Source organism: Tiliqua scincoides, chromosome 3 (assembly GCF_035046505.1).
Source record: "Tiliqua scincoides isolate rTilSci1 chromosome 3, rTilSci1.hap2, whole genome shotgun sequence".
Taxonomy (NCBI): Eukaryota; Metazoa; Chordata; class Lepidosauria; order Squamata; family Scincidae; genus Tiliqua; species Tiliqua scincoides.
In genome coordinates, this window is record NC_089823.1 from 171,885,879 (window position 1) to 171,907,811 (window position 21,933).

The 21,933-nt window shown below is 42.8% G+C and overlaps 1 pseudogene; it reads right to left on the reverse strand.

Annotated features, from left to right (window-relative positions):
* Nucleotides 1–793: 793 nt before the first annotated feature.
* On the reverse strand, nt 794–910 carry LOC136646461 (5S ribosomal RNA; annotated as a pseudogene).
* Between the last annotated feature and the right edge of the window lie 21,023 nt (nt 911–21,933).

Genomic DNA, 21,933 nt, shown 5'->3' on the forward strand with positions numbered 1-21,933 from the left:
AGAGATTAACATTTCTGCAAAGGTTGGTCAATTTGCCCTCCTTCTGTATTCCCACCAGCAACAGGTTGCTTTGTTTGCTTATTATGGCTCTATTAATGAACACAGGAACTGTGGGTTAAAAGAGTTTAAATGTCTGGCATTGTACTGTCTTTCAATCTTCTATACTGCTGAATTATATATACCTTTTTTAAAAATTTGCTTTTGATTGCATGCTTGGCCTTGATTCACAGCAAACATTAGGTATGATTGAATAATTTTTAGTTGTGCCTTCTTGCCATGCTATATGCTAATCTGCTGATAGGCTGCTCTAGTGTTGCCACTCAGTGCTGTAGTCTACAGTCTTTATCCTTTACTGGATTTTTAAAAGGGTATTTTATTGCCTGTCATTATCATTCATTGTGGCTTTATCGACTGTGCTCACTGCTTGTTCACTCTCCTGATGTTCCCATCTAGCCTCTCTGCCATATATTGTGCCCTCTGTTATGGCAAGATGAACTGAGCTTCTATCAAAACTTTTATATCTTAACTATCCTACAGCCTCCCTTTTCTTTTTCATTTCTGGCATGCTTTTAGAGGGTTCTCCCTCCCATTTTCTGAGAGCTGCTGGAGTTTAAATGTGACAGAAAATGTCATCTCAGCGGAGAACAAAATCCTTAGTTTCTAAGGACACAAACTATTGGATGTTTCTCCTTTTGCAGGCACTAAGCAGTGTTGCACAGAATCATCCTAAATTACTGAACTAGTAGCCTAACGGGGTTGTTGGCAACCTTCAGTCTCAAAAGACTATGGTATAAGCCTACAGCACCCGGTATTCCCAGGCGGTCTCCCATCCAAGTACTAACCAGGCCTGACCCTGCTTAGTTTCTGAGATCAGATGAGATCAGGCATGTGCAGGGTAACAGTTGCTGCCCCTAATGGGGTGCAGTAAATACAGCAGGTGCTGCAACACACCGTGTAAGCAACCCCTCCCACTTGCTGTCGGAGCCATCAGGGCAGCAAATGGCCAAATCAATGAGTGCCTGCGTGTTGCTGTTGGTGCCCCAATGGCTCTGATGGCAAGTGGGAGAGGCCACTTACAAGGCATGTTACAACACCTGCTGTACTTACCACAAACATTCCCCTCTGGCTACACTATTGGATTGAACCATAATGTTTCCAAAACCTGAACGTTACCAACTGCGAGGCATGTAACCTAAACCAATAAAATAAATAAATGTACATTTAATTAACAAATCCTGTGCAGGACAGCAAAAGACATTCTTTGTTACTTTTACAGGCTCTTTGTAGTGCACAAGCAGGCTATGGAAAGAAAAGCATACTGCTTGAATTCATTTGAAACACATTTAGCACTTTTTTTACAATCTATTATATTTTTGCATGCCTTTTATACCCTAGCTTGCTTTAATAATATCTGGAGCAGCGGTTCCCAAAGTGGTGGGTCATAACCCACCATGGGAACAGGAAGTGGGTCATTCCCCCTTAAGGGGAGTAGCCCAGTAATGGGTGGACTGCTACACACCGCGGGGACTCAGGCGATTTCCCCCTTACCTGAAGGGTCTCACTGGCCTTGGGGAGGGTCCAGGAGGCCCACAGCTTTCTCTGTGGACCTCCCCAATGCTTGAAATCATTCTGATCACTGATTGAAGCATACTTCTGGTTTTCACGCAAAAACTGATAGTGCACTCCGATAGCTGATGAGAGTGATTTCAAACTTTGGGGAGTCCCACAATGGGGACTGTGGGCCTCCTGGACCCTCCCCAAAGCCAGCACAACCCTCCAGGTAAGGGGGGAAACCCCTGGATCCCCTTGGTGCTGCAATCGCTGCGGTGCATTTGGAACACCCCCTCCAGCCCCAGGCCCCACTCCCACCAACACTTAGTGTGTTCAATGTCTGAGAAAAACTTTGGGAACTGCTGAGTCTGAAGCCAAGATAAAATCAGAACATTTCTATAAACCGGCAAAAAAAAAAAAAATGTGTTGGACCTTCATCTTGAATAAAGCTAAAAGAATGAGGTTCTTATTAAATAAACAAGCCTGGCCATGTGAGCTGGAGCAGTGAGGCACCGCCCCCTTCCCCCATCTTTTTCCTGGACATGCAGACAAAGTTCTGATCTGTCTCCACCTGCAACTTTCTCTTGCTTCACCATCCTTAGAGGTTAGCAGGATGGTGCCTCAGGTGGGAGCCGATTTGTGTGCCCATGTTCCCCTCCCGTGTGAAGGCAATGGGTCACCTGAAGTATCATCCAGACCAGTCCTATGACTCTCTTCAAAAACATTGTGAGTCGTGGTCATAAGGATTTCAAGTCTGCTGTGTGTGAGTACATAAGAAGTTGTCCTGTACTATCTCACCACTGGTCCACCTGCCTCAGTATTGTCTACTAACTGGCAGGAGTTATCCAGAGTTTCAAACAAGAGCCTTTGTCTTTCTCAGCCCTACCTGGGGATGCCAGGGATTGGACCCAGGACCTTCTGTATGCTCTTTACCACTGAGCCCAAAGAATGACATGTTTGTCAAATGAACAGGTGACAGAGGCCCAAACTGGCTTGTCTGAAATTAGATATCCATTGCATGCTGCAAGAACCTAGTAATGAACCATCACTGTATCTGAAAGACAAATAAATCATTTTTTTTCCGTTAGTGAGTTAAAAAAATTACTTGATTCTTTAATGATCAAATATTTCTTTTTCTATAAGCCTAAAACAAGGAATGCCCTACCTTTTGATTTGTGCTGTAGAATTTATGGTTGCATTAGCAAATCCCACTCAAAATGGTCATATTTCTTGTTCTTTTGTGCTGTTATAATTAGTGTGACATGGCAAGATTTTCAAGGAAGAATTTGGGTCGTGGGATCTCAACGCCCACCTGTGATCACATCCTATCCTGGGTCAGCCTACAGCGTGTAGCGGCACTGACACAGACTCCTTTGTATGCTATAGGCTGACCAGGGACCAGGTAAAAATGTAAAAACTGTTAATGCAAATAAAAACGTTTTCACTTATCAACTCCACCATTGTCTGGTCCCCAACAGGCCTAATTGGACCCGCATCAACTCTTTGACTGACGTAAATTCAAGGGTGCAGTGGGGTGTGTCAAGGCCAGGATGGGAGCATAGGACATGGACACCACTGCTGTTGCCCCCAGTCCACCCTCAGCCTGGCCCAACCCCAGTCCCCACCCTCATCCTCCCCTGGAACACTCTCTCCGTCAACCTACCTGTTCTAGTGAAGGTTCGACACGTGTATAGGGCCACCAGCCATTTGCACCATTGCAGCAGCAGCTGCACCAACAATTCGGGCTTTGTGCTGACAGAATGCAAGTTCTGTCAGTGCAAGTCCAGGATAGGATTGAGCCATAATGGCTGTTTAGTTTCTTTTCTTGGAAAGGTCTTTTTTGTTTTAAGTTACTCCCATTCCATAAATTGCAGCTTAGCCCTCCCAATTATTTTCTTGCAGTGGAGGGCGCTCAGTGCTTCACAGTACTGGGCCCTGGATACAACTCCCTCATTATCCATTCTACAAACAGAACTGGTTGTAATGTAAATTATAAATCTTTCTGCAGCTTAAGATCCTACAACTTAAACTCCTGTGCAGCTTATCTGTCTTCTGCCACCTACCTCAGGTTTTATCCAGTACTCTTGGCACTTGATTGTTCCTTGCATATAAATTTCAATCATACCCAGAGGGCACCTCATTTTGTATAATAAGTTAGACTGTGAACAATTTAGCACAAGAACTATCTGGCTCAAACAGTGAGGGAGACATTCTCTAATAAGAAAAGCAGTACCCCTTGGGGGTACCACACATTTCTAATGTAATACTATAATAAGATACTTGTACGGACATTAAAATGTAGAGTAGATATTCGTGTTACCTTTTGCTCATGTGGAACTCTCTTTGGTGCTCAAAGCAAACTGCAAGGTGCAAAATCTTAATATCCAAAACAGTCACCTGCCATATTTTCTCATTTGGGCAACCATTTAAATCAGCTGTATAAATAATTGCTGATTTTAGCAAAGAAATCATTCTCTAACAAATCTTATTATGGACAGACTGTTTCTGTATTTTTAAAAAAAATGCTCCCAGTACCTCATGGTTGTAATGAGGAATGCAAGGCAACATGGTTCATATACTGCTCCAAAATAAAAGGCAAAGGAAACCAAGTATCTAGGAAACCTAGAAAATTAAATTTCTGCAATCAAGTTGCTTATTTTGCACATACCTGTGCAATTTGCATGATTAACTCTTCCTGTGTTGAATTCAGGATCTTGTTTTGCGTGGTGTAAGAAAGGTTAATGAAGGGGAGGAGTAGTATGAGGAAACTCTCACTTGCATTAAGTCAGCAAATTTTCCTATAACTGCACATTTTCTATCATATTTTTCAGGGGAAAAGGGAGGCGCTCTGTGTCCTAGAGGCCTCATACCCTTATCCCAATTCCGGTTTCTGAAACGTCACTGCCCCCACATCTTCCAAACTCCTCTTCAGTAACAAGAGTTAGCTTTTTAAGAAAGAAAGACCCAAGATTCTCCAGGTGTTTATTTATTTTTTAAAATATTAATAGCCACCTTTCTCACATGAATTCAAGGTGGTATATACAGTAATGTATTTAAAGTACCATGGGAACAACAAAAGCTGCAATTAACAAACAGAACAAAATAAAACAAAAGCAAGGCTTATTTCACCCCACCCCCACAAAATCCACCTGTTATTTTCTGATTCACTTTCCAAATTCTGCTTTTGCACAGTACAGTTATAAATGTATAGAAAACACTTAGCTTTGGGTCAGGAGGAAGAAGCAGAAAGCTATATATTGAACCTTTATTCCTTTGACAATGGAGCCTGTAGAGGACAGTGGTTGCAGGTTTTCACACTTATTTTACAACCATGAAATTGAGACCTTGCTTAAAAGAAAATAAAGAAATGGAGACTCTCAGGAATCCAAGAATTTGGATTCTGCCAGCATCGAATGCGAGAAACTGAGTCCCCCTGCTTATCGTACCTTCCACTGATGCCAATCCATAATCCCTGTGGATCATAGCGGCAAGTCCAAGTTTCATCTGTCATTTTTCTGGCAACCTTTACAGCTGTGCACTGCTCAGTGAAACTATTATTTTAAAAGCATTGTTTGTAAGAATTAATAACTGAGTTTGAAATATGTGTGTGATAGGCCACGAAAATTGACATGGTGGAGTTTTTAATAACAGCATAAAGATCTGATCCTATGCATACTTATTAAGATGGCTTTTCTATTAAGCTAACGTCTCAAGCCTATCCTTCTCCTCCTCCCCCTCTTATGTAGTTGCACCAAAAATGGGTGCACTATATCATGTGGGAGGGGGGAATTGGAAGGCTTTGGAGGGGAAAGGGAATTTAAATCCCCTCTGTATGCCTCCCATTCTGCAATAGGTCTACTCAGACCTGTGCAAGCAATTTCACTGGCACAAGTTTGATGAGAGAAAGGGGATAGGGAGGCTGCCTTTGGAGAGGATAAGATCTGGAGCACACCATTGCCATTAGATCCTCCCTGTCCTTGTTCCAACCCAGGGGTGCCCAAACCCCGGCCCTGGGGCCACTTGCGACCCTCGAGGCCTCTCAATGCGGCCCTCAGGGAGTCCCCAGTCTCCAATGAGCCTCTGGCCCTCCGGAGATTTGTTGGAGCCCACACTGGCCCAATGCAACTGCTCTCGGTGTGAGGGCGACTGTTTGACCTCTTGCGTGAGCTGTGGGATGAGAGCTCCCTCCACTGCTTGTTGTTTCACGTCTGTGATGCAGCAGCAGCAGCAAAGGAAAGGCCAGCCTTGCTTTGTGCAAGGCCTTTTACAGGTCTTGAGCTATTGCAAGACCATTCATTCATTCATATAAGTTCATCTTTAATATAATCATTTATGTAAACTTATGTAAATTTATTCAAATTTTAAATGTAAATTAATTCTTCCCCCCAGGCCCCCGACACAGTGTCAGAGAGACCATGTGGCCCTCCTGCCAAAAACTTTGGACACCCCTGTTCCAACCCCTCCCCACCCAGTTTCTCCCCCTCCCTGCCCCTGGTCTGCACTCTCCCACCCCCACCTCCCCTGTTGGCTTACCTGCTCCCACAGGTGGCCAGTAATCCAGAGACGCATGGGAAGGCTCTGGCAGTGTGCCGCTTTGTGTACTGCAGGACGTGTTTTTACAATTGCCATTAAGCAGTCAGCACTGGCGGAATGCTAGTTCCACCAGCATAAAGAGCCCATTTCATTCCAGCATAAAGAGCCCATATAAGAGAAACTTCTTCTGAGTCATATGTGGACAGATCAGGCTGCACACATGTAAAAAATTACCCTCCTCCCATCCTAGGGAAAACTGAACAATATCTTTATTCTGTTCTATACTTATAGTCTTGTCTCCTATATGAAGCTTTCAACTTTGGCTGTTCAGTTTTTCAACCGAAGTAAAACCCTTAAGAGAAATTGCCTTCAAGTGTGCCGTATATGTTAAAAGCACTGCAAGATTTAGGGCACAATCCTAAGCAGGTCTACTCAGAAGTAAGCTCTATTTTGTTCAATGGGGCTTACTTTCAGGAAAGTTTGGTTAGGATTGCAGCCTTAGGTGTATCACTTTGATGGTAACAATGGGGGTAAAACTAGGATAAAAGACCCAGGAATCCTGCTGCAACTCACAGGGGTTGTTTTTTTTTAAAACAATAAGTGTGTATCATTCAAAATATAAAACTATTCATTGTGAAGGACTCAGTGCTCCTGTTCAGATTCTGCCATATTTAATTTTGTTTCATGGAAATACCCCCACTGACAAAAATAAAAAAAAAGTCAATTTCATTTGCTTCAGCTTTGTATGAAAATGAAACCCAATTGAAGTTTTGTAATTAAGTTATCTCACATAAAGCCACATCAGGAGAATGGACTATGTCTGTGAAATGTGCACTGAACCTGAATTGAAAACTTAATTCACAGTGAAAACAGATGAAGTTCTGCATGTTCATTAGTGGAGGGGAAAAGCATTTAGCAAACATTCCATTTCTCTAGTAACCCGCATTATAGAACTTCCTATGGACTGATGAGTCTTTATCAAAGTACCGTGTAATTAAAAATGGGATATAGTTAGTGACCTTAAAGTCACTACAAAAGCTGATAGGGGTTATGTTTCTAACTGAGTAGCAGAATGTAATCCGTGTCAACTAGTACAATGTATTGTACAAATTGCATGCATTCACAACCTGTAGTCCATATGAAACTGACAGCACAGTCCTGTGTATGTTTACTCAGAGATAAATTCTATTGCAGTGGTTTGGACCCACCAGAAGTGACATCATCAAGCAAGAAAATTTTTAACAATTCCAGGCTGCAATCCTACCCACACTTTCCCAGGAGTAAGTCCCATTTTCTGTTAAAAGCATATACATAGTAGCCTGTTAAAAGTACAGATCTGTAACATTTCCCCAAATGTAGTCGGTTACCATAGCAGCATCAAGTCTAAAATATTGAAATGAATGGGAACCCACCTGAAATTGGTTTGCAACCCACCTAGTGGGCCCACAGTTTGAGAAACACTGTTCTATTGTATTTAATGGGGCTCACTTCAAGAAAAGTGTCTATAGGATTGCAGCCTTACAGCCGAGTCCTAACCAACTTTTCAGGACCAGCACAGCCACAATGCAGCCCTGAAGTAAGGAAACAAACATTCCTTTACCTTGAGGCTGCCTCCATGACTGCCCTACTGTGACTGCCCACCACAGAATGCAACACGAGCCCCACTGTCATGACTGCATAGACTCTGGAAAGTTGGTTTGCATTGGACTGTGAGTCTTTGGAGGAGATTCAAAATATGTTAGCCTACCTGACTACCAATGCCCTTTTCTTTAGCAAACTCATGATGGACGCTTTGCAAGGTCTCATTCTTTCTGAATGGATTTGGATAAGATGAGGGAGCAGAACCTCATGGTTGTGAAGACAGTACATCAGCATGCCTATGTGCCAGGCCCCATCCTATAAATCTATTAGCCAGGTTGCAGGCAAAATCATAGTTTGAATAATATATCTGGTAAAAATATACATATTGCAGAGAAAGTTCAGAATATGCAGACTGACAACAATCATAAGGAATATTATCTACTGTACATGAACCTGCCGAATGCTTGAAATAATTGAATTACATGACTTAATATTGACGATGTTCACATTCCCTTGGCTGGCCATTCTCCATCGCTGATCTATCTCTACATCAGGGCTCTCCAGATCCTGTCCTGTGGGCTGAATCCAGGGCCCTGCCTTTTCCTTCCCCCACGTGAACAGTGTTTACTGCTCAACGGGCGAACTGTCCTTCCCTGCTGCCAATCTCCCCCAAATGGAGCTCTGGCCCTCCACTTCTGGGTTCCATCACCCCAGCAGCCACTATGCCTGGATTTCTGGGCAGGCATGGCAGGCTGGCACTCAGTTTTGGGGGAGATCAGCGGCGGGGAAAGATGGTTCCCTGGTGGAACAGTAAGCACCAGTTGTGTTGGGGACACTTTTCTCATTGCACAGTGGACTCCAGTTTGGAGCCTGCTGCTCTAGATTTTCAGATTTGCCAAATATGTTTGGGATCATCAGTATTCTTGGCAGTAATCTCCACATCTTCAGATTCTGTAAATACTTACTCCGAATTAAGTACCACTGTGTTCAACAGTATATGGCTAAAGTCTTGCTGTAACACCTGAAGATACTGTATACCAGCGGTTTCCAGACTGGATCAGGACCCACTGGTGGGTTGTTACCTGATTTTTGGTGGGTCATGAAGCCCTGAGCAGAGCCTGCAATGGAAACAATCCTGATGGGATATTAGTTATCTGGTCTTTCCAAGCTCTGAAGCTATTCAAAAATCAGATAGCTTCTAGTTGCCCTGTAAAGAGCTCAACTCCTGAAGTTAGCAAGATAGCTGCTAATTGCCCTGCAAAGAGCTCAGCTCCTGCAGTTTGCAAGCATATGTAATTATAGGGAGATAAAATGTTTGAGGTTTTTTTCTGGTTATTACTTGAAAATGAAAAAAAAGTTTGGCACTGAAAAACTAAAAAGTTTGGCACTGCTGTATACAATCATACGTTTCATAAAACTGCTTTCTTTAGCACTAATTTGTTACAGTGCCTTTGTCCCTGTGTGATTGCCAGCTATTCTGACCAATAGAAACAATGTATTCTGGGCCAATCAGCACCCATTTCCATGCCTCCAATCCTTGACTTTTGGGGAACATTTTCCCCAAGCTATTCAAAGTATTGCTGTATACTGTCAAGCAATTAAATTCACAATAGCAGACTGAATGACAGAAGCAACATTTCAAAAGAACGCGTTCACTTCATTCCTCTTAGCAAAAGTTCTTAATAGCTGCCATAAGGGTGTCCTTGGAACAGAATACGAAACAATTCCTGGAGCTGTGGAAATGCAAAGAGTTGGGTTAAAAGATATCACTCAAGGATTTAGCTAGATCATTCTGTCACTCTTGCACTTGTCTACTGATATGCAAATACACCATGAGGTTCAGCAGTGGTTATCCAGATGGCAATGATCATTTCAGATTTATGCAAAGCTATAGCCCAAGTAAAATCTTTATTACTTGTCAGAAATTCCTGAGCCAGCTATATGGTATTAATTGTTCAGGCAACGATCTGTACTTTTTATAAAATCTAAATCTGATAAACCCACATTTTACCCACACACATCCTAGATTCATTTGGGCTTGCCATACACACTGTAGCTATGTAGCATGAGAAAAATGGTGGAGGCATATTAAAATATCAGCTGATATCTGAATCAGAACAGTATGAATGCTATATCAGTATTGTATCAGTTACGGTGCAATCCTAACCCCTTATGTCAGTGCTTTCCAGCACTGACATAGTGGTGCCAATGGGACATGTGCTGCACTCTGCAGTTGGGTGTCACTCACGGAGGCCTCCTCAAAGTAAGGGAATGTTTGTTCCCTTATCTCAGAGCTGCATCGCCCTTATGTCAGTACTGGAAAGCACTGACATAAGGGGTTAGGATTGTGCCCTTAATCTCTTTCACTGCCATTTCACATATTAGTAATCACAAGTCAGAGTTTGTTATATTACCCAAGTAATTTACAATACAATACAAAAAATACAATAAATTACAAATTCAATTCACACAGAAAATAAGTATGTAGAAATACATAGAATCAAGTACATAGAAATGCCCTCCTTATCCATAGGTTCATATGGATCCATAGCCGCCCTGGGTCCCTTTCAGGGAGAAGGGCGGGATACAAATAAAGTTTATTATTATAATATTATTATTAGGTTCAGTACCCACAGATTTTACTCAATATGAGTGCGGAGACCATGTCTGGGGGGTCTCAATGACCTCCCGAATGTGACCAGAAGTGCTGGTGACATCCAGGAGGTGTTCTGAGGTGTGGGGAGATCACCCTTGGCCTCTCAGCACCTCAGAAGGCCTCCTGGATGCTTCAGAATTTCTGGTTACCAGCATGAGGCCCTCCCAATGGATTTAATTATCCATGGAATTTGGTGTCCACAGGCAGGTCCAGGAACTGATTCCCCACAGATACCAAAGACCCACTGTATTTCTACAAATTCCATCCATATTTAATAAAGACTGCAATGCCTACCTTATCTTCTGCTCTCCCTCCTCCATGCCTGGGTTTCCACTCACATTTTTCCTGTCTTCCCTTCTCTTACCCTCCTTTCATGTCTAGTACCTGACTTTCCCTTTCTTTAGGGATGCCAGAAAAATTCTCCAAGTTCAGGTTTGGAAACTAGTTTGGGGGATTCAAAACAGCTCACCTTGAAGGTGAAGCACATTGTTCAAATCATGAGAATTACTTCCTGCCTTTAGAAATTTCTGGATCTAATTCCATGTTCCTACTCGCAAGATACCTTCCCCCCATTCTTCAAATATCTCCCTTTTCCTTCACCTGCAGGTTCCCAGGTCAACGAGCAGGAGCTGTCGTGGCAGAGAGTGAGAGTGGAAAGGACCTTTGCACCATTAGAAAAAGTTATGAACTGGCACACCAAGGAAAAAGCTCTCTCTTAACTCTCTGGCAGCCTGCACTAGCAATACAGGGCAAGATGCAGTGGCTCTCAGGGCTTGGAGGCTCCTGCCATTGTGGCAGTCTGCAGATTGCATGTGCAGCTGCTTTTCTATATGGAGGACTGGCACCATGCAGTGGGGTTTTTAACACATGGAGCTATATCTATATAACTGGGGGCTCACTTGCTTCCTTCAACCAAAGAGAAAGTTAAGAGAAGAGAGTTTGTTGATTTGTTTTCTCTGTTGAGAACCCAAAATTAAGGATGAAGAGAGATGGGAAAGTTCTCCGACTCTGCACGAGTCCGAGAAAATGAGAAGGAAATTTGTCTGTTGAGAGGAACTGGCCTAATTGGCTGACTGGCTAACACATGTATGTGGGAGTGGTTTGCATGGAAGAGCCATCTTTATTTACATAAGTGGCCATCATATTCTGTGAAGTACAGGGGTACTTTGTGGCTCCACTATGATGAGATGTTCAAGCTATGAGCTTTCATTCGCAAGCCATTATGCTGGGCAGTTACCACCAGTGCTATTGCTCCAGTGCATGACTCCAACCAGGCCAGTTGTGGACGATCATGTTGATAATTAACATGTTCTATCCCACTCCTAGAGTGCCTTCTTCTTGAGTGGGTTGACCAGGACAGACAGTTGAATCATTCCTCATCTGCTGAGATTATGCACAAAGGCCTTGCTTTTGATTGATATGTAAACGGAAGCGTCAGTGCTCCAGTTGTATGGGGAATCATTCCTTCCTTAAACGTCCTGACTGAGGTTGAGAGTTCCTTAAGGTTCAAGCCAGTGGGAATTGGGGGGGGGGGTTTCAGCCTCCTAAAGTAGTGATGGCAAGAAATTCTGAAGCTAGAGGAAATTCAGTGGAATGCTGATGTTATGACTCTGACAAAAGCTGTGTAGATAAATCCACCCAATTTCCCCTGTGGAGAAAAACACAATGACTTTTTTAATTTCACTTTTGATTCTTCTACTCTTGCTGATGGAAGTTCTGTCGGTCAGCCACAAGATGGCACATGGAGTGCAATTCCCTCCCTACTGTCCACCACATGCTGGTGCTTGGATCCTCCAATAGCTGAAGGACAATGGATAATGTTCATGATGTGCAGTACACTACCCATTTCTCCTCCCATCAGGGCCGGTCCCCCAATGTGTGTGTGTGTGTGTGTGTGTGTGTGTGTGTGTGTGTGTGTGTGTGTGTGTGTGTGTGTGTGTGTGTGTGTCTTAAAGTCTTTCAAGACTTAAAAGTTAACATTTTCAAAGAGTGTGGTAGTGTAATTGTCAGTGTCAGACAAGGATCTGGAAAACCTAGGTTCAATTCCCCAATTAATTATAGAACTGCCTTAGTGACCTGAGACCAGTCACCGTCTCTCAGCCTAATCTATGTCACAGGGATGTTGTGAGAATCAAAGGAGGAAAGAGCAGTGTGTGCTGCCCACAGCAACTTATACCATAAGTCAGTGGTTCTCAAACTGGGTCCCCAGAATTGCGCTGCTGTGAGGAGCTTTTTTTATATCTCACTTACCTGCTGCTGGGGTGCAGCACCTGTGTCCTGCCTCCTCAGTACTGCATCTAATTATTTGTATTATTATGTTATCTTTCAGGGATAGATTTGTGAACATGCATTTGCCAGGAACACATGTAGTTCCACCCTAAGAGATATAGGGCCAAATCCTAACCAACTTTCCAATGCTGGCATAGCGGTGCCATTGGAGCATGTGCTGCATCCTGCAGTTGGGTGACACTCACGGAGGCCTCCTCAAAGTAAGGGAATGCTTGTTTCCTTACCTCGAAGCTCCATTGCCCTTATGACAGTGCTAAAAAATGACTTTGAATTGTGCCCATAGTTGACTTGCCCAAGGCCACATAATGATTCCATGGCAGAGGTTTGACCCTGAATGCTTGACCCATTGCTTTCTCAAGTCAATTCTAATTAGTTTGGGGGTTCAAATTCCTTCAATAGCTGCAGCCGGTGGGTGAGAGGTTCTTTATTCAGTCATCCTTGAACACTGTGCCAGCATATGTTATGCTTTTTTCCCCTGCCCACTGTGACTGACAGCTTGCATGCATTTCCCACACAATTCATTTTTCCCCTACAAACATCTGAATTACATGCATTAGCCGAAAGGCAGCCAAAACATCTGAAAGGGTTCATTGTCTCCAAACTAATATTGTGTCAATACAAACTGAGCTCAGCACCCAAACAACTGTACATTAAACCTTTCCCCAGCCTCTTGACTAGTCAGGCCCATATGGTTGAATGTATATTGCAGCATATCTTGATAACAGCACAAGATAAAAACTTCTATTTTTTGTTCATATATTAGCAGCCTCATGTAGCTGTTGGAGAACTGTTCAATCTCCTGTTCAGGATGTATAAAATTAATATACCTAAGAAGAGGATGTTATTAGGCACTAGTTCGGAAATGATCTAGGAAACACTGTTGATGGGATCCTCAAATTATCCTGTGCAGACACTATTCAAACAGCTACCCCATTCAAATACAAGGACTCCACTGGGAAATTCTTTGTTACTCCTTAAGTCTAAACAAAATGCATCCATAAAAAGAACATAGTCTTGTTCATTACGTCTTAATAAAAGAAGGGTTTCAAGCCAGATAAAAGAACGGGAGCACCAATGCTCTTAGATATAACATATAACAACGTTATATGCTATATAATATAACACTCTTATATATTATATAACACCCTTGTATATAACACTCCCGTCTTATATAACGGGAGCACCAATGCTCTTAGATATAACATATAACAACATTATCATCGTGGTGATAATAAAATGCATTATTCACAAAGCATGAAAGCAACATTCAGCGAGACCATCTTTGCTCTTGTTAAGTTTCCTAACATCCCTGAAAAAGAACTATTATTCTCTTCAATCTATTTTCTGCTGTGTGCCATTCACACAGCAGAGCTATGCATTATTCTCCCTATCTACTATGCCAGGGAAGATAATTATCTGTGCTTAGATGCTGTGACTCAAATGGCATTTCTCAGAGTCGAAGTTCAACTTACTATCCACCACCACCACTGCCATCCCTTCCCCTTCGTAAAACAAAATGGTTAAGGCTGAGATTGGGCTCAACCCAAAACATCCCTGTTTAAAACACAAACTAATGAAATGCTAATGTGCACAAATGAATATTGAAAAGAACCGGGACTGTTGCTTTGAAATGAATCCTCTCCCTCCCATTGTCCTTTCAAAATGGAAGATTAAAACCTGTACTGCAATGTTTACTGTGTTTAATTTTCAATTGTTTCTTTGATGTAACAGATAGAAAGGTTTGCACCTGTGAAGTAAAAAGGCTTTGAACAGATTGCAAACATTCTGCAAACACTTCATCAGAAATTTTAGTTGTCAGCCTCCCCTAGCACAAGGGAGCCTTGATGATATCTTTGTGTGCCTTTGACTCCTTTTGATTAATAAATGCAAACAAATTTCTCTCCATAACCTCTGTTGCAATCTATGCATGACAATTAGAGACAACCTCTGGTGAGGGAGGCACTAAAGTCTGTTTTCTCTTCCTCTGCCACAGAATAAATACTTGATGTTTAATGCTTTTTGACAATTAGAGAATGAAGTCTTTTGTAGCCAGGCAGTCTTGGCTTCTTCTCATTATTCTGTTTTCAGCAACACAGAATCAGTGTTTTCTATAATATGAATACTTGTCTAGAGGAGGAATGCCTCCTTTTGAGCTCCAGTGTCCTACTGTTGAAACCTGTAGTGGAATATATGAGTGCCTTTTCCACAATATTTCTTTCCTAAGAGGATTCAGAAAATAACAAAAAACACAAATAGAAATCACTGGGAGGTCATATGAAATTTTATTGGAGTATCTTATTCTACTGCTATAAAGTTTAGATGTCCACAATGAATTGTATAGGAAAGATGGTCATATATTGCAGAGCCTTGGAAAGACAAATTTCAGATATACTAATGGACACATAAGTCCAGTGCCCCCTCCCAAATGAGATACTCAGACCTGAGGAGAGGGGAGGGCAGCAGGGGCAAAATCTCCAGGGCCCAGAATTCAAGGGAATTTGGGCCATGACAAAACAAACTACAAATATAGCATAAAATAAATTTAGGAAGAGGGACCCAATCAGGCATCTTGCCTTGGGCCCAATGACAGCTCTCAGCAGCCCTGAAGATAGCAATTGGCAATGTAAAGTTGTCATCAACATGACTTTGACTGTGAAGAAATGAATTTTATTAAGTTATCAGTTTTGATTGAGTTCCTGCCCCTTTGGCTTTGATTCACCTTAAAGACCCCCCCCCCCCCAAAAAAAAGTGCAGTGGTCAATAGCTAGCAAAACAGGTTTCTTTGTTTCCTGTATCTTATTGGGATGGAATAGGATTAAACCATATGTTGGCAGCAAGAAGAAGGGTGGTTACCTGCTGAAGGTATTCTGGAGAAGAATAGTTTTGTTTCAAGATAGTGGATTGAACACATGAAAATCCAGAGGTCAGTACACGTGATTTAAGTCAAAGTAAAGGATACAAATATCTCTTTTGGTCCTGGAAAGTTTAGGAAAGAATTTTAGAATATTACTGAGATATGTTTCAATTTTGCCATGTCATGATGAAAAAGTGCATAAAAAGAAGATTGCATATCCTCAGTGAACAGGTTGGAATGAGTACCCCTCATTCTTGATTCTTGACTCTGAGGGGTAACATGCAAACACATCACCCTTTCCCGACACACAGCCCAATCCAGGTTGCATGGTCTGCACTGTATCCAGCACAGGTTTGGAGGCAACTGGAGGTCTCCTCAGGGTAAGGGGATACTTTCCCCCTTATCCCGAGTAATGCCACAGCCAGCCCTATGGGGCTACTTGGTTTTCTGCCAGCTGTATAGCAGGCAGAAGTCTGAGTAGCCTGGTGTAATGATGGCTGGGCCAGGAGGGGATTCAGGGTATGGAAGGAGGAGGCTTCCAGTAATCCCGACCCCCTCCTGGACCCAGTCTGCCCCATTCAGCCCTCCTTCACCTATACATGCCCCTCTCTGCCTCCAGACCTACCTCCTGGTGCATTTCCCAAAACCCCACCATCACTTGGCAGTGTACTTACCTCTGCCAGCAGCCAGGGATGTAGGTACAGCACCAGTGAGGTGGCAAAGGCCTTTCTGCCAACTATGCCTACTTGTGCAGTGACATGAACATGCATTACAGCACATTTACTCAGTTACTCACTAGGGTTCGCATCATTCGATGTGGGATGCCAGCGCATCACCCCCCATGCAGTGGACGGGGCAACACCCCAGGTGGTGAGCATGGTGATGTACCATCATTCCGCCCCCACTGGTTTTTTGGCTGTACCTTTTGATCGAACAAAGATAGAACACATTCTGCATGAAATTACGCATTGATTGATATATAACATGATGGTATTATTCCTCCAAACTATGATTTTAGTGATTTTGGTCACTAGTAGTGTCACACACACACCCCTGGGTGTCAACTTACTAACACCTTTCTTTCTTTCTGTCTTTCTGAAACCTTTATTGGCATATCAAACACCTTATTGCAGCAGTTCTCAAACTTTTAGCACTGGGGCCCACTTTTTAGAATGACAGTCTGTTCAAGACCCACCAGAAGTGATGTCATGGTGGAAGTGACATCATCAGGCAAATTAAAACAAATAACTAGAAATAATTAAAGTAAAACAAATAATTAAATAAGCAGAAGCCAGCCCTGGTCCACCAAGTGAATTTCCTCCGTAGCCTGCCTGCAATAACACCCCCCCCCCCCGAAATCAGTAAGGTTTTCAGCCCTACCCAGTGCCCAGTTCAATTTAAGAACTTCTGTTTAAACCAGATCACTGTCAGGATCCACCTGGCTTTGCAAGTCTCAAAAAAGTTCACCTTATCAGCTGAAGCCTCTGTTTTGATCCTTTTTAGTGGAGGGGGGGAGGCTGCCTTCTGGAGCATTTGTTGAGCTCCAGTTCCATCAGATCAGGACCATTCTGGTGGCTTCACATTCCCCTTTGCCTGGCCTGAGCACCAGCCAAGGCATGTTTGCTTACTTGTGAGTAAATGCGACTGTGAGGCTTAGTTTCACTTTCAATAGGGCTCAATACATTCATCTGCTTGGAAGGAGGGACTTCCTTCTCATTTGGGGACTTCATTCATTGGATCAGGACCATTCTGGTGTCCTTGGATTCCTCTCAGCCTGCCCTTTCCTATAGATCAGGGGTCTCCAAACCCTGGCCCAGGGGCCAGATGTGGCCCGTGGCGAGCCTCTATCCGGCCCGCGGCCAACCTCTTGTCGCCTGAAAACGTCTGGCCCACTTGGCCAAACATGACTGGAACTATGCTCTGATTGTGTCTGGAGGGTGTTCAGGGGCCAGAGAGGTTGACTGAATGAGCCCATTCATTCATTTATTCACTCATCTAAGTTCCATCTCTAATTTATTTAAATATATTTTATATTTAAAAAATTTTTTCCCAGCCTTCAACACCGTGCCAGATATTTGATGCGGCCCTCTGGCCAAAAGGTTTGGAGACCCCTGAGACAGACTAAGGCAAGTTCTCCTACTCTTGAGTAAACGCGTACGGCTAAGTTTCACTTTCCATAGGGCTTAATGCATTCTTTGTTCGCTGGTTTTTCGGCCCTAACATTTGATAGAAAAGAGATATTTTACTCTGGTTTTTTGCATTGCATTCTGCTGGAAATTCCACATCCAACGGTATATAACATGATGGTATTACTCCTAACCACTGTGATTTTAGCATGTCACCCTCCCAGTACGCATCACCCCCCCGTGCGCCTCACCCAGTGCGACCCTCACCACCCACACCCTCCTAGCAACGCCACTGCATTCACTACATCTTCGGCTGGTGTAGGGTCTGCTGCGCTGGCGGAGGCACAACTTAGGATTGGCAGTCACATGGCTAACCATTGTGATATACTCTGATATAGTAATGCTTTAACAAAGCTCTTTGAATATACTGTGAACTACGCTCCTTGTAATATGTGTCTTGTATGTTATGATTCTTGTTCTAAGTAGTATCTCAGTGGTTCTCAAACTGAGCTCTCACACCAAAAAGTAGCCATCTTGCAGTGACTTCGTTCCATCAGTTGCTTCTTTGACTGAAGTACTGACCAGTCTTAGGTCCGAATGGCACCAATGTCCTATTAGCAACCAGCCGCCACTTTTCCCTCTTGCTCCCACTGATTCCCTGGTCATACAAAACCGATGGTCTGAATAGATTGCAGATAAGCAAATAAACAGATAAGCATCTGGCACAACTTTGCATAGTATTGCTCATACCAGAATATGGGAGAAGAGTAACCCCTTCATCTCCCTCACTCTAATCACCAGTTTTGCAAGGCCCCTTGGAGTGAAAGCAACAGGCAGAAACATTCTGTTTGTGTCTATTCATTCCTCCCCAAGGAAATATGAACTTGAAAAGGTCAGAAAGAGTGAATTCCTTGCATGCTCAGAGCTTCCTGGCCAATGATATGTGAGCCATCACTCTCTCCCAAAATATACTTCAGTCAAAACTGGCTACCCTTGCTGCAATATCCCACTTGGCTTGCATTTTTGTTTGTCGTTTGAATACAAACATCGTCAATGGATGTAGTAACACTGGAAGTTTTCTTTCTGACAAATAGCTCTTCATTCCCACAAGTCAAATGCAGCAGCATGAAGTTATCATGACAACAACAGCTTCTGTTTGATGGTTTCATGACTCATTTGGTGTTGTGGTTAGATGCAGTCATTATCCTTTCTTTCTGTGTTACAATGCAACTTCCTTTCAACTGATTCACTACGATTGTTTCTGTCTGTTCTCTCTCGCAGGTGAGAACTGCCTCTGAGACACTACATAGCTGACATCCTTCCACTTCCACTATGGAATATATGTGTGAGTCAGTACATTCAGTTTTTATTTAACTGTCATATTTAAAAATGTGTATTAACATTAGCAAACATATTATGCAGTGTTCCCAGGCACCCCGCTTATCCCAAACAATTTCCACCCAAACTTCAATAAAAACTTCTTGAAGTTTTGTGTGTGTGTGTGTGTGTGTGTGTGTGTGTGTGTGTGTGTGTGTGTGAAATGTCCAGAAAAGAACAAGCACAAAACAGCAACTTGACAGACTGACTTCCTGGACGTATGCCTATATATATCAGAAGTTTGTTTCTCTGATCACTATCTACATAAGCGTGCTTGTACACACACACACACACACACACACACACACAATTCCATTTGCATGTTTTTTCTGGTATTTACTTTGTCACATGAAACTGACAGCCTTGGCATTCCGGCATGATCTTCAGTACGTTTTAAAAATGACAGCTACTATAATTCAAATTTACTGCTTTTTTCTCTTTTTAACTAGTAATGAAGTTGTAAATGCAGCATTTCTTTCATTACCTATTCATTAAAGATATGACATGAAAACAGAGTTACCATGGAAATAGCTCCGTGAATTCTAAGTACATAATAAGAATTTCATTGTTTACACTACCGCACAGATAACTGATGGGTGTTATTGTAGCTGGTAAAGTCTTATTTAGCTTCACAAATGCCTGGAAAGGGGGAAAAGGTTATGCAATTGGTCTTCTGCTAAGTGCCTGAACGTGAGCAAACCTCTTTAAAATCATCAGTGTAAAATAATTTTATGATGAAAAGGACCAAATGTGTGTTGGGCTTGATGCCTTCAAGTATCATTTGACATTGAATATTTAAGCGTTCAAGATATAGCCCACTTCATGTGTTACTAATACCCCCATTACAAATGCAGTGTGTGCACACTCAGTATTGATAGGAATTAGCATATAAAAATGTAGAACTATTTTTTTTAAACCCACCCACATAAATGGAAAACAATGCAGTTTAATTGTGCAAAGGTGACAGTTGTAATGACAGTGTCAGTCCTTTGCAATGGTAGGTGAAGATGTGAGATGCTTCATTTTGCCACCAGCATGTCAGTTGTGGGAAGGGGTATTGAAAATTATACTGTGTCTTCCAGTGGCATCAAAAGCCTATGAAACAGACAGAATCATGAATGTGACAAGCAAGGTTAACAGCCTCAAGTGCCCCGACAGAAAACACAGTGAGACTGAGGGGACACTCACACTGTAGCTTTTAGCGACTGTTTCATTTCAGCTGATCCTTCTAAGTCAGCAATTTTTAACCAGAGTGCTGTGCCATATTGTAGCGCACACCTGTAGGTGTGCAATGGGAGTTTGGGGGAGGGTCATATATTAGTAGGACCATTGGGGGATGTGAGCCCCTGGCTGGCAGTACGGTGTGCCCTGTCAATTGTCAGAAAACTGATAGGGTGCCTTAACAATGTTAGCAACTTCTCAGTGTGCTATGATTTGAAATTGGTTGAAAAACACTATTAAGGGGTCCCATTTTGGCTCATGTTGGTCCTTTACAGAGTCAGCCTATTGAGGCAGTTGCCTCAGATTGTGCCCTGCCTCCAGTGGCCTCCACCCGGCTCCTCCCCCCCTTACCTAGCAGGGTGCCGCTAAAATGCTAGCCATCACCATCACCATTATTCCTTATCTCTGGATTTTATAAAGTAATAGGGGCATAGAGTTATGACAAATGACATTCCCCCATTTTCTGCCTTTCCCCCCTTATTTTTGGAGATTTCTAACCCCCCCCAAGGGTTTTGGGAAGCTGTAGCTGTCTGGCACCCAAGATGCAGGGGCCATTATTATGGGATGCTCCTCTGAGGTTCTTTGAAACAGTATTCCCAAACAGCCACACGTGCAGAACATGGACTGCTCTCTCTAGACTTCCCCAGTGACAAAATCTCCTAGTGAACCCTCCTGCTGAGATTGGCATATGTCCCCGATTGGGCAATCAAGCTCACCTGGGCAAGTAAACGAGTGGCATGGAATGGCCTGGAGGTTTCTGTTCATCCAACCACATAACCACATGATCAAACCTAGGTTTCTTCAGGTCAAGCAGAAGGATGTTTGGGTGTATTTTGCCAGGCCTGCCATTGGGACCATTTGCTAGTTTTCAAAGAAACACCACTAGCTCCCCAGTAAGTGCAGAAGGTCAGCATTCTGGGGCAAAATAAGCAGCTAGAAATAGCGGCTTTATGTTGAGCTAGATGTGTTTAGGGAATTAATTTTGTTTTGCTTGCTCTTTTCACTCCAAACCAGCCAGCAAACTTTCCAGTGTAACAATGTGTTGGGCTTTTATGTGTTTTTCTCCTAAGTAGCAACCCAGCTTCCTTGTTGGGTGTTATTAGTTACTGCATCCAATTTGGTCAAACTATCTCTTTTTGGCCATCCAGCCATGTTCAGGCATTTTTCAGCAGCCTCCTTGTAATTCTCTCCATCCCTTTCCCATTTTGTTTAATTCCTTTTTCTTTCTTTTTTTTCTCAAACATATTTTTATTCCCAGTCTGCCTAGTTCATGTTTACTGATAATTGCGTGGGTTGCCCCATCTCTGTAACTGCTCACTATCACTACTACAATCTGGTGTTAAATCACAACTCCCTTGTGATCCCATGGGGGGAAGGTTTTTCCCAGATGTTCATCACCTGGTTTCCCCCGCCTGAGAAAGTGGCAGCAGACATCTACCAGTTCCTGCCCTTCCCATTCAGCCTCTGAACCAGTAAATCTGTGAAACAGAGGGCAGGAAGGGCTGTACTCTGCACAAACCACTAGATGTTACTCCTCTTGGTCAGCTTCCAGCTTCTTTAACAAGAATGAAGTGTGGAGGAGAGGCATCTGTCTACCTCTCTCCTCGCCTGCCACACTTCCGTTCTCTTTCAGTTCCCTTCTTCCTTTTAAAAATAATAATAATTTCATTTATAAGAAGGGACAGAGGAGGTAAATAGATTTTTTTTTTAACTTACCTTCTCTGCCGCTCCCTATGGATGAAAAT